The following is a 6,000-nucleotide window of genomic DNA, read 5'->3' on the forward strand; positions in this document are numbered from 1 at the left end:
TTTTATAAGACTTTCAGAATAGTGAGTAGTTTTGACAAATTGGAAAACAATTTTTAAAATTTTGGGTTATCATAGTGTTGTAGAAGCAGTTTAAATTAAGAAACAATTTGAAGGAGGTTAGAACTATCGACTTTGTAATTTCTAATACATTCGTATTCTAGTTAAACTATGTTTGGTTTGATCTATAAGAAATGATTTTGAATTGTTCAAAACATATAATTTATATGAAAATAGTTTTACTTAATCTTTCTTTAAATAATTCTTATTGAAACATTTTTTTCAAAATCATTCCAAAATATTTTATCATAATGTTAAAACTCAATAATCAAGTTAAAATTAGCATAGTTTAACTGACATCAAATATGTACTATCTACCTTTAAATTAGTGGGTTCGATCTCCCACCTCGCATTATTCTCAATAAAAAAACTAAATAACCAATTATTTTATGACAAATGATTTTTTTAGAAGTATTTATTTATTTTAAATACAACATAACAATTTGATAGAAGGAATTTCAAATTGTAATTAGGTTCATTAGCATGCAACATGAAAATTCAAACCTCTAAACTTGTGTTCAAAGATATATGTTTTAATTACTGGTTAAACTATGTTTTGGGTGACTAGAAATTTTATGAAGAATTATTTACACTAAAAAAGAAAAAAAATATATTAAACTAACTTTTTAATACAACAATTATGAGTATGGGAGATTGAACCTTCAACTTGTTGAGAAGAAAGTCATGCTAATTACCTTTGAGCTAAGTTCATTTTGTCAAATAATTAAGTTATTTGAAAAATATGAAAGTAATTATATTGAATATTAATTAAAAATTATTTTTTTTTATTTATCTTATAACAAAAGTGGTTGTATACTATTCTTACGATGACAATGGGACTTTAGGGGTCAACAAATTATAACCTTCAATGATTCAAAATTAATTAACTTATTGATCAATTAACTCTTTTACCATTAATTCTATATTATTATGCATGGAAAAACATGTTTCGTCTATAAATATAATCACTACACGCAAGTTGTGTACATTCTTGAAATCTGTGAAGTTTCCAAATGGTTTTGCTTCCAATATATTCCGATGCGTAAATGTGAATGAAAGAAAAATCTATGGTTTAAAAATCCATGATTGTCATGTTTTATTACAAAGATTTCTCCCTTGGCATTTGGCCATGTCTATGCACGGATATTTATACAATTATATCAGAGCTACCTAATTTCTTCCATGGTCTATGTAAATAAAACTTTGAGCATATCAGAATTAGATAAAATACAAGCTAATATAGTATTCATCTTACGTGAGTTAGAAAAGATCTTTCCATCGACATTTTCTGACGTAATGGTCCATTTAGCTGTCCAATGCTGTGGGAATCAAAATTTTTTGGCCGTGTTGGATATAGTTGGATGTATTAGGACTTTGCGATATTTGAAACAATTTGTTAGAAACAAAGCTTGACCAGAGGGTTCAATTGTTGAGGATTACATCATAAATGAATCTTTAAACTTTTGTTCTATGTATTTACATGGAATTGAAACAAGGTTTAATAGAAGTGAGCGGAACAATGATAACATTAATGATGAGGAGAGCAATAGTGGGTTACCAGTTTTTTCTGGACATATAAGATGGTTAGGTGGTGGCCAATTTCAAAAATTAACTTTTGATTTTTGAGAATAACAAGTCCACTATCAACGCAATGGGAAAACCTATGTTGATAAGATTTAAGTTGTGAAAGATACTTACTCGTAGTTGGATGTCCGCATGACACACGTGGGGGTAAGCCAAAACAAAGGTAAGTCACCAGGATCAACGCATAAGCGCAATTCCTCTGTCGGGTGCAAGCCAAATCAAGCAAGACAAGAGTTGAGTTGAATATGGAACGCAACTGAAGTTAGATGCCCGCATGACACACGTGGGGGCAAGCCAAAACGAAAAGCGTAACCAAGTTCAACGCCGCATTTTAATTAGTAATCGCAAAGTTTTGAATTATTTTGAATGAACACATTCTCAAAAGTTAAATGCAAAGTTGTGGGGGAATGAATAAAAAGTTTTTGAGCAAAGGTTTGCCAGATTTAAACTTAGAAAAGATCTTTTTGAAGAAGCAGTCGAAGTGGAGGAGAACGTTGCGGCCATGGTTAAAGGTATGAGTAAATTATATTCTGAGAGGCTGGTCATCGCAAAGGAAGGCCAGAAGGTGAGTTAAGAATTTCTTGAGTATAACGCATGCTTGAGGACAAGCATGATTCTAAGTTTGGAGGTGTGATGACATGCAGAAATGCACGTCATCTTAGGCCTTTTATTTAGAATTATGAAGGTTGTTAAGTAGAATATGCGGCATTTATGTTAGGAATTCATGAGAATGAGTTTGCGTCCATCGGTATTAAGAATCTTGGCTAACCCACTATTATGCATTATTATACATTCAATTATCTATCTTTGTAGCTAACGCAGGAAACGGACGCATACGCGGAAGCTGGGCTATCGCAAAGAGGACCGCATGTGGGAAATCTGTCCATCGCAAAGGCAAACACATATGTTCGATGCATGGATGTTGCGGCCATCAGCCATATGCGTCCATCGCATAGAAGTTGTAGGCGTCAAGCAAATGCGATCATCACATAGAAGTTGCAACCATCGAGCGAATGCGGTCATCACAAGGAGATTGCGGCTACATGATGATAACCATAATAGAGGGATGATCGCAAGGTTGGTGAAATGCAACATGAACGCATATCTCGGGAGTATCAAAAAATGATGTTGATATTTCACCTACCACGCTGTAAGCAGCAAAGATTTAGAAAAGGACCATCGCGCCATGAATGTCAGAATCAGAGCAAGTCCATTAATGTTGTCGGCGGTCAAGCTCTATAAATAGAGGCCACTGAACAGAATTTCAATCATCCAAGTTTCTACCTTCAGATGGATCCTTGTGATCCAGACAAAAGCGTAAAAGGAAAGCTTGAGAATTCTTCATCTCATTCATCCATTCCGAGTGAGGACTAGAGCCTTTGGTGGAGTTAGAGCTCGAGAGAGTCTGCTCCACCGTCCCGCCATGGCACCACTGACAGCCTTGACACATGTCTAGTGGAAGCAAGACATTACTTCCAGCTAGCCTTTCCAGTTCTCTTCTTTCCTTATATTGTATTGTATTACATTTTGGCTTAAGGAATTAATACATTTTGTGATCAATGCATTTATATATTTCCTTCGATTCTATCTTCATCTTTCTTTACTTAGCATCCTTAACTTTATCGCATCATTGAGTAAGATTGCTAGAGTATTGCATACTTAATCATGCGGCATAGGAATATGAAGCATGTAGCAAAGCACCGGGAGATGTGCGTAGCGTGAGTGTTGTGAGAAAACCTTATTTTCTTAGTGTGAAGTTGTAGTAACGCTTGTTTATAGGCAGACGCAATGTTTGTCTATGAGTAAAATCAGCAGCAACTAACTGCCCGGGAGGGTAAGTAGTTGATCGCATTAAGCAAGCAAGTATTCACTAGGAATAGGAATAATCTTACGTCAACCAGGCTTTTGTGATTACCTTGTCTTATGTATGCGCCCATCACACCTTTAGAGCTACTTGAGAGAGAGTCTAAAGAAAGAACCTAAGACTTGAGAGAGCTAGGTTAGAATCGAGGCTCGGGAGAGCTAGATTGCAATCACATAAGCAAGAATGGAGACTTAGGAATAAGTTTCGTTTACTATTACAAATCACGTGCATTTGCGTCGGGTGTGTATGACATGATCGCATTAGTTTGCATTGGCTGGGGTTGCCCTTGCGGTCAAGCTTAGAGTTGCGATGAAGACATCCTCACATTTTATCTATTTTTCCATGCATTTANCATTAGTTTGCATTGGCTGGGGTTGCCCTTGCGGTCAAGCTTAGAGTTGCGATGAAGACATCCTCACATTTTATCTATTTTTCCATGCATTTACTACGCGTCAACAGTTGTCGTGTCTCTACCTCTCATTCATATTCTTATCGTTGAATTTGTTAGTTAGGAGTAGGAGTAGTTTGTAGCATAAAACCCCCATCATTCTTTTATTTATCTGCCGCAAACACATCACCGCATACATTTAGCTACAAGTCCCTGAGTTCGACCTCGGATCATCCGAGAAATTTGCATTCATGTTATACTTGGCGCGAGTGCAAGAAAAATTGTGACAGGAATGCATAGTCATGGTCATCACATACATTCGTAATCGCATATTGCATAGTTCAATGCATGACCTTCGACGTATGAGTATAAACGCATAACCTAAGACATTTATCATATAATTGGATCCCATATAATTTTAGTCACCAAGTTTTTGGCAGCTAATTTTCGTCATCAGTTGTGTACTAGGTTGGATATTTGATATGCAAGGGGAGTAGTCAGTTGATATCAATCAAATCTAAGATTTGGTCACTGAACGAGGATTAAAACTATTCTCAAGTACCTTAGGAGAATGAAAAGCTATATGCTTCGATATGATGCTGAGGATTTTATCCTCATAGGATACATTGACTCTGATTTTTAAATTGATAAAGATTCTAGGAAATCCACATTAGGATCAGTGTCCATTCCTAAAAGAAAGGCTATAGTATGGCATAGCATCAAGCAAGTTTGTATTGATGACTTTACCATGGCGGTAGCGTATGTAGCTGCTTGTGAGGCTACTATAGAAGTTGTCTGGCTTAAAATTTTTTTGACAAATTTGGACATTGTTCCAAATATGTCATTCCCATCATCCTATATTGTGATAATAGTGGTGTTGTGACAAACTCCAAGGAGCCTCGAAGCCATAAATGAGGAAAGAACATTGAGTGCAAGTATCATCTCATTTAGGAAAATTGTGCAACAAGAAGATGTGATTGACGTAATTATCACTTCAGAGTACAACATTATTGATCTTATTACAAAGGCTCTCATGATTAAGGTTTTTTTGGGTCACTTGGACAGTCTAGGTCTAAAACATATGCATCATCTTTTCTAGTGCAAGTGGGAGATTTTTAGGGTATGTGGGATACCCTATTTTATTATATTGTACTTTATATTGTTTCTAGTACTATACACCCCACTCACTTTAGGACAAGGAGAATATTGTTTGATTTAGTATCCTAAATCTGTTCATCTTGTAGTTTGTTATTTGTAAATACAAATTATTTATTGAAAAAAATGGGGAGTATTTTATTTGACATTTAGATAGCATTAACTCAATCCAATAAACAAATATTCAAGGTTGTTTAATGAAACTTGAACAGTATATGGTAGATAAATAGGAGGATCATTTTCAATTAATAACATTAAAGGTCTGCAATATATGGTTAAGGTTGGGTGTCTTACCCTAGTGACACTGCAGATACAACTCACTATGTAATTATTACACGAGCTGTAAGTATTACAAATAATATGATTCATACTGTTCATGTGGAGACATGTGGGTGGAGGTATCCTATATAAATAGTTTATATAAGACCGAACCAAGAAATGATTAGTTTTTTAGTATAACATTGTTGCTTGAAAAACTAACTTTTCACTAAGATAACCATAGATAACTTGACCTTAATCTTGAGTGAGTTGTGAACTTCTGTCTATGAGAGAAATCCTTTGATCTATATGGGTGAGAGTGACCAGTTTCGCCGACTCAAAATGTCAACCATTTTGGGGATTTGTTTGAGTAAGGAGTTGGGAACACAACTAGATAAGATGGAATTTACTCCTTCCTGACATTAGGGAAAGTAGATAAGTTGCTACTTCATAGCTGATTCCCGGTCTTGAATAATGACGGCCCACCCTTTCATTGACCCAGAAAGGATAGTTTATAGTTGGACTATAAACTATCTGCTCATTAGAGGAATCAGTGGCATCTAAGGAGTTAGATGTAACTATAGAGGCAAAATGATAATTTTGACCCAGCTGTAGTTACGAGCAATTTGTGAAGGGTCAACTTACTGTTGGTCTGTTATATCCAATGGACACAAAAAATATATCTACAGTGCGA

This window comes from Benincasa hispida, chromosome 4 (genome assembly GCF_009727055.1).
Source record: "Benincasa hispida cultivar B227 chromosome 4, ASM972705v1, whole genome shotgun sequence".
Classification (NCBI taxonomy): domain Eukaryota; kingdom Viridiplantae; phylum Streptophyta; class Magnoliopsida; order Cucurbitales; family Cucurbitaceae; genus Benincasa; species Benincasa hispida.